An 8,182-nucleotide genomic window follows, 5' to 3' on the forward strand; every position below is an offset into this window, starting at 1 on the left:
ACCACCAATATTACCTTTTCTTTTGCAAGTGCAGCCTCCCAAGACTTTAAGGTAAGGGTCTCATTAAAATACCTGTGGGAGCAGGCACCTATCATAAATGATTAAAGCAGGTGTAGTCTGTATCCACACATGTGTGGGCACATGTTCCCTGGACCATGTTGCCACACCATAAATCCCAAATCAGTTAAGCTGCGAAAGAAACCAACCTCAAAACTTAGTGGCTTACAAAACAGCTATTTATTTAGCTCATAGATCTAAAATTTGGTAACTTAGGCTGTGTTCAACTAGGTGGGTTTTTTTTTTTTTTTTGGATTGAAAAACCAGGTTGTTTTTATGGTCTGAACTGGTCTTGGCTGGAATGGCTCAGGCATCTTCAGTCAGCTAGTGGGTTGGGTTGGGGTGGACTGGTTTGTCATGGCCTCAGCTGGGCTGACTGAGGTCTCTTTGCATGAGAACTTGCATTCTTCAACTGGCTAGTTTACATGGTTGTGGTCTCATTGTTACTAGAAAGCAAGAGAGAAATCTCCAATAGACAATTTTTAAGTCTCTGCTTGAATCTTATTTACTGTAGTTCCATTGGCCAAAGCAAGTCAAATGACCAAACCCAGAGTTAGAATGGTAGGGAATTATCCAAGTGGATACAGGGAGGCAAAAATAAACTGGAGGATATTACCGCAGTAACCTACCATACAAGCTCAATATTCCTGTGTTTAAGAGAAGCTAAACTTACAGGTGTGTGTGTGTGTGTGTGTGTGTGTGTGTGTGTGTGTGTACACGTGCTTTGATAGCGCAATTGGATCAAAGGGTTCCATGTTCGTATTAAGGTTTGATGGAATAGAGGTGGGTTGTCATTTCATTCTGGACACCGGATTATCTTGTTTCTTCTTCTACTTTTTGTATAAACCCTATACTCATCTCCTTAAAGGTTAGGGCTTATATATTCAATTGGTCTTTCTTATAGTATAGAAAAGAGATAGAGGTGGAGCTTTTTCCACTAGCTCCTATATGGACAATAAATATTTCTGGTGAATCTTTGTGATTTTTTTTTCTGTCCCCTTTTCTACATGTGCTTTATTCAAGGGTAATTTGTCTGGCCGTTTCTATTTATCTCTATATTTTAAAAATCTCACTTATAAGCTTCTGGGAACTTATCTTTTAGCTGTAAATTGGTTGGAACTTCCAACTTCATCATCTCTTTCAAAACATAGATCGGTGGGCAGTCAAGGTTCTACCCTGTACTGGTCACAAGTAAAGGGGAAGCGGGGAGTTCAATGTTGAGGTCACACATTCTCTTGTGAACTTGTTCTGAAAGTGAACTCATTCTGCAATGAAACCTGACAAATACTGGTTTTATTCTGGTAGGCCATGGACTCAGGTAAATATTAGATTTTTATACTATGACATATATAAAAGTAAGAACAGATATTGGGGGTAAATAGCAGTCTTTGCCATACATCTGCCCTTTTGGCCATTCAAATATCTGTGCAAACCCTTCTTTTATGTTTAGAACCACTTATTATCTTCCTGGAAATTGACTCCAAAGTCCCTTCAATTACTGCCTGCAGCTCAAAGGCCAAGGTTTTTGGGTGGTTCACAGTCCTCGTGATTATGTCCTAAGTTGACCCCCATGGCCTGATAACCTATAAACTACAAGGCAAGTTATTTTCATCTCGCCCAGTAAAAATTCCCTTTGGAAAAATAAAAGAATGGGAAACATTACAAAGTTCATATCCTGTTGACTATGAATTACAAAGACTCCCTCCTTGGCAGGGTGTGAGTTCTTTGGTTAGTTCACCTGCCAGCCCCTAGTTCTCTCTGATAGGAATCTCTTGTCCATTTCAGAGAAGAAGCAGAGTGTGTGGTTCATGTGTGTATCCAGACTAGACTGTGTTTATTCTGATCTTTGCTTTTTTGTGACCTTGGGTAGGTTACTTACCTTCTTCAGGCTTCAGTTGCCTTGTTGGTAAATGTGAGGACTCAGTGTGTGAATTAATATGCTTAAAACACTTAGAAGAGTGCCTGGCACGTGATACGCATGCCATGTTCCTGACTGCTGTCTCGGAGCCTTCTCTTGCCCATTTCCTTCATGACCGCTTCTGAAGCAGGCTGTGGAGAGTCTACACTTCCAATGGGCTGTGCAGTATTTGTAGCTTGTTTTTTTTTTTTTTTTTAACGTGTACAGCATTATTATTTCTACTTCTGTATACACTACAGTGTGCTTACCACCAAAAGTTTAGTTTCCATCCATCACCATGTAGCTTGTTTCTTGATGGTGCACTTTTGGGGGGTGAGGAGTTGTTTTAAGATTTGAAAAATCACAGAATTTTCAGGCTGAGCTAGAGTGCTTTAGAAATACAAATTCCCCAAAGCATGGCAGGGATAGAAATATACGAACAGAATCCAAATTTAAAGTAAGATGATGCTAATAATTGTCAGGCTGAGAAATCACACAACCCAAGATGAAGATGTTCATTTTCTGTTTTACCCCACTGTACCTGCTCTGGGGTGGTCAGTAGAGCTGGATCTCTCTCTCTCTCCTCTCTCTCTTACGCACACACACACACACACACACACACACAATCTCTGCCTGCTTTTATTTGCCTTAATTTTGCAGACAATTTTCTTCTTCATCTGATCAAGTCGATTGCTGCTGGAATCCCCAAAGTAATATCTTCCCAGTGGAAGGAATACTAATCTCACATGATAACTCTATGTCAATTGCAAGAAAGACCCTGGTGGCCTCATGAGGGTCATGTGCTAATCCTGGTATCAGTCATTGTTTCTAGGGAATGAGGCTCCAAAATTTTTCTGGGCCTAAATAATGTACCCATCACTGAGACCAGAAGTGGGAGAGGGAGCACTAACAAGGTTTACCTCTCTTGAAGGAAGTGGAGGTAGGGGAAGGGTGAATTCCTAGGGAAGGAGTTTGGAGCTGAAAAAATCTAATATAACTCATGGTATTGTTGTGAATGCTTGTTGAACTATAGTATATAAATACTATATCTAAAACGAAAACAAAAACACTAATTTGAAAAGATACATGCACTCCAGTGTTCATAGCAGCATTATTTACAATTGCCAAGATATGGAAACAACCTAAGTGTCCATCAACAGATGAATGGATAAAGAATATGTGGTATATATATACACAATGGAATACTACTCAGCCGTAATAAAGAATAAAATTTTGCCATTTGCAGCAACATGAATGGACTTGGAGGGCATTATGCTATGTGAAATAAGTCCAACAGAGAAAGGCAAATACTGTATGATATCACTTATTATATGTGGAATCTAAAAAATACAACAAACTAGTGGATATAACAAAAAAGAAGTGGACTCACAATTATAGAGAACAAACTAATGCTTACCAGTTGGGGGTGAGGGAACAAAAAAGGGGTAGGAGAGTGGAGATACAAACTATTGGCTTAAGGATATATTGTGCAACACAGGAAATATAGCCAATATTTCACAATAACTGTAAATGGAAACCTTTAAAAATTATATTAAAAAATTAAAAATATTTTAAAAATTTAAAAAGTAAAGAATTATGGAGAGCAATCAATGAAATACCTTCTAACTACACTTAATATATGCAAAAAATAAAAATTATAAAAATACAAAGCCTATAAGTTATATAATCATGCTGGTCTATAAAGTTAATTAATATAGTCTATCCAATTATAAATAAAAATGTACCTCTAGAATTCTGAAAGTAAGCACGTATTTTAGCTGTTCCTCCAGAGGGTCATTTGTTCATTTATTAACAGCAGAGTCAATAGCACAATGCTTTACATAAACATGTATCAATAGGCCTTACAATCATGCTTATATTGGTATCAAGTACCGTAGTCCAGTAGTGCCACACATGGTGCTCTGGTGTGGTAAGGCATGTCATAAATAATTTGACAGAATAATAGTTAAAATACTGAAGGTAGTGACTATGTACTGCTTTAATATAATTGAAGACTCAAGAGTTTTCCTATTTTACCATTATAGTCCTTTTCATTTCAAATGTTTTCTCGAGCAGAAAATAATTTTCATAGCTACAATTAGCATGATGAGAATTGCGCAGATCCAGTGCAGGTCCTTTGGTTGTGTCTTGGCTGGTGAGGAACCATGCTGAGAATTGCCCTTCTGGCTACATTCATTCGTCATAATGTTCTTTGAACTCATCACACAACTTACTTTCCTCTTTTATGCTATTGCTTAAGCTTTTCTTCTGCCTCCAATGGCTCTTCCACTTCCCTTACTTCCTCATCTAGCTTCCTGTAGGATTGTTACTCAAATGTTACCTCTTCTGTGAAGCCTTTTTATCCCACCAGGAGCTATCACTTCCTCTCTGCTTGCTTTATGAATACTCTTAATTTCACTCTCATTCATTCAACATCCATTTGAATGCCTAGAGTGATATTCAAGCCACATAGACTCCTAATTTGAATATGTTTCAGTCATTCCAGAAGGAATGCAGAGGTTTACATACAAGGACAATTTCTTAATTATCTTTGTACTCCCAGAGCTTAGTGCAGAGGTGAGCACAGAGTAGGCATTCAATAAATTCATGAACTAAAAAAAAAAGAACATAGTGTGTCATGGACTATGAGAATCATATATGAAGGCTATAGGTGAGACTAATCAAAGCAAGAAGGAGGAAAAGGAGAAGCAGTAGAGAGTACACTGTAAATCTCAAAAAAGCACATACCTTCTGGAGCCAAAGAGCAAATTGTTCCATTGTTCTGGCATAAGTTGCCAGCAGCCATTTCCTAGTAGACAAGGGTGCCAGGATCCTTTGTCCCCAATGCATTTTACATTAGTTATCACATCTTAATCTTTAGTTTCCATCAGCAAAGCCATTAACTGCTTTTAAAATTGGCTACAAAGTGGATATTAAAGCCTGTGCACCACAATGAAGAGTAGGCCCCGCTCGCTGCAACTAGAGAAAGCAACGAAGACCCAACGCAGCCAAAAATAAATAAAAAATAAATAAATTTATAAACAAAATAACATGCAGCAGTGTTAATTATATTTATCATGTTGTTACATGATATTTTTATCATTATATTGCATCCCTAGTATTTATTTATCTTGTAACTGAAAGTGTATCTTTTGACCACCTTCATCGAATTCCCGCATCCCCCCACCCCTTACCTCTGGTAACCATAAATCTGACCTCTATTTCTATGAGTTTTTTATGTGTTCATTTATTTTTGAAGTATAATTGACCTACAACACTATGTTAGTTCCTGGTGCACAACATAGTGATTTGATATTTCTATATATTACAAAATGACCACCAATGATAAATCTAGTTACCATGTTTCACCACACAAAAATATTACATTATTATTGACAATATTTCTCACTCTGTACATTTCATCCTTGTGACTCATTTATTTTGTAACTAGAAGTTTGTACCTCTTAATCTTCCTTACATTTTTCACTCATTCCCCTATTCCCCTCCCCTCTGGCAAACACCTATTTGTTCTCTGTACCTATGACTCTGTTTCTATTTTGTTATGTTTGTTCATTTCTTTTGTTTTATAGATTACACATATAAATGAAATAATATTATATTTGTCTTTCTCTGACTTATTTCACTTAGCATAATACCCTCTAGGTCCTTCCATGTTGTTGCAAATAGCAAGATTTCATTGTTTTTTATGGCTGAGTAATATTCCATTATATATATATATATATATATAATATTTTCTTTATTCTTTCATCTATCAGTGGATACTTAGGTTGCTTCAACATCTTGGCTATTGTAAATAATGCTGCAATGAACATGGGGTACATATATCTTTTTGAATTAGTGTTATTGTTTTCTTTGGATAAATACCCAGGAGTGGAATTGCTGGATCATACGGAAGTTCTAATTTTAATTTTTTGAGGAACGCCCATACTGTTTTCTATAGTGGCTGCACCAATTTACATTCCCACCAACAGTGCACAGGGTTCCCTTTTCTCCATATCCTCTCCAACACTTGTTATTTGTTGCCTTTTTTATAATAGGCATTCTGACAGGTGTGAGGTGATATCTCATTGTGGTTTTCATTTGCATTTCCCCGACGATTAGTGATGTTGAGCACATTTTCATGTGTCTATTGACCATCTGTACATCTTTTGGAAAAATGTCTATTCAGGTCCTATGCCCATTTTAAAAATCGAGTTGTTTGTTTTTTGATGTTGAGTTCTATGAGTTCTTTGTATATTTTGGATTTTAACTCCTTACCAAATATATGGTTTGCAAATATCTTCTCACATTTAGTAAGTGGCTCTTTTGTTTTCTTGGTAGTTTCCTTTGCTGTGTAAAAGCTTTTCAGTTTAACGTAGTCCTATTTTTTTGGTTTGTTTTTGTTTTTGTTTCCCTTGCCTGAGGAGACATATCTGAATAAATACTGCTAAGAACAATGTCAAACATCATACTGCCTATGTTTTCTTCTAGTAGCTTTATGGTTTCAGGTCTTACATTAAGTCTTTAATCCATTTTGAGTTTATATTTGTATATGGTATGAGAAAGTAGTCCAGTTTGATTCCTTTGCACATAGCTGTCTATTTTTCCCAGCACCATTAATTGAAGAGCCTGTTTTTTCTCCACTGTATAATCTTGCCTCCTTGTCATAGATTAAGTGACCATAAAAGTGTGGGTTTATTTTTGAGTGCTCTATTCTGTTCCATTGATCAATGTGTCTGTTTTTGTGCCAATACCATCAAATGATTACTGTAGCTTTGTAGTATAGTTTGAAATCAGGGTGCATGATATCTTCAGCTTTGTTGTTCTTTCTCCAGATTGTTTTGGTTATTTGGGGTCTTTTGTGTTTCCACACAAATTTTAGAATTATTTTTTCTAGTTCTTTGAAAAATGCCATTGGTATTTTGATAAGGATTGCATCGAATCTCTAGATAGTCTTGGATAGTGTGGTCTTTTTAACAATACTGATTCTTCCAGTCCATGACCTCGGTATACCTTTACCTTTGTTTGTGTTGCCTTCAATTTCTTTCATCAGTGTCATACAGTTCTCTGAGTACAGATCTTTTACCTCCTTGGTTAGATTTATTCCTAGGTATTTTTTCTTCTTGATGCAATTGTAAATGGGATTGAGTCTTAATTTCTCTTTCTGATACTTTGTTGTTAGTATATAGAAATGCTACAGATTTCTGTATATTAAATTTGTATCCCGCTACTTTACTGAATTTATTTATTGGTTCTAATGATTTTTTAATGGCATTGTTGGGATTTTCTATATATGGTATCATGTCATCTGTAAACAGGGACAGTTTTATTTTTTCCTTTGCAATTTGGACTCTTTTTATTTATTTTTCTAATATGATTGCTGGGGCTAGGACTTCCAATACTATGCTGAATCAAGATGGTGAGTAGAGGCACCCTTGTCTTGTTCATTTTAGAGGAAAAGATTTCAGCTTTTCCTTATTGAGTATGATATTGGCTGAAGATTTGTCATAAATGGCCTTTATTATGTTGAGGTATGTTCCTTCTATGTCCACTTGGTTGAGAGTTTTTAATCATAAATGGATGTTGAATTTTGTCAAAATCTTTTTCTGCATCTATTGAGATGAACATATATCTTTATTCTTCAATTTGTCAATGTGGTGTATCACACTGACTGAGTTGCAAATATTGAACCATACTTGCATCCATGGAATAAATCCCGCTTGGTCATAGTGGATGATTCTTTTAATTTATTGTTGGATTTGGTTTGCTAATATTTTGTTGAGGATTTTTGCATCTATGTTCATCAATGATATTGGCCTGTAACTTTCTTTTTTTGTGGCATCTTTGTCTGGTTTAGGATCAAGTGATGCTTGCCGCATGGAATGAGTTTGGAAGCATACTTTCAGCTTCAGTTTTTAAAAAGAGTTTGAGAAGGGTAGGCATTAACTCTTCTTTAAATGGTTGGAAGAATTCACCTGTGAAGCCAACTGGTCCTGGACTTGTGTCTGTTTGGAAAATTTTTTTCTTATTCAATTTTCATACAGGTAATTGGTATTTCTTTCTGATTCAGTTTTGGGAGATTGTATGTTTCTAGGAATTTATCCATTTTTTGTAGGTTTGTCCATTTTATTGATATATAATTGTTTATAGAAATCTCTTATGATCCTTTGTTTTCCTGTGGTGTCAGTTGTAACTTTTCATCTTTTGTTTCTAATTTCATTTATTTAG

This window comes from Tursiops truncatus, chromosome 1, assembly GCF_011762595.2.
Source record: "Tursiops truncatus isolate mTurTru1 chromosome 1, mTurTru1.mat.Y, whole genome shotgun sequence".
NCBI lineage: Eukaryota > Metazoa > Chordata > Mammalia > Artiodactyla > Delphinidae > Tursiops > Tursiops truncatus.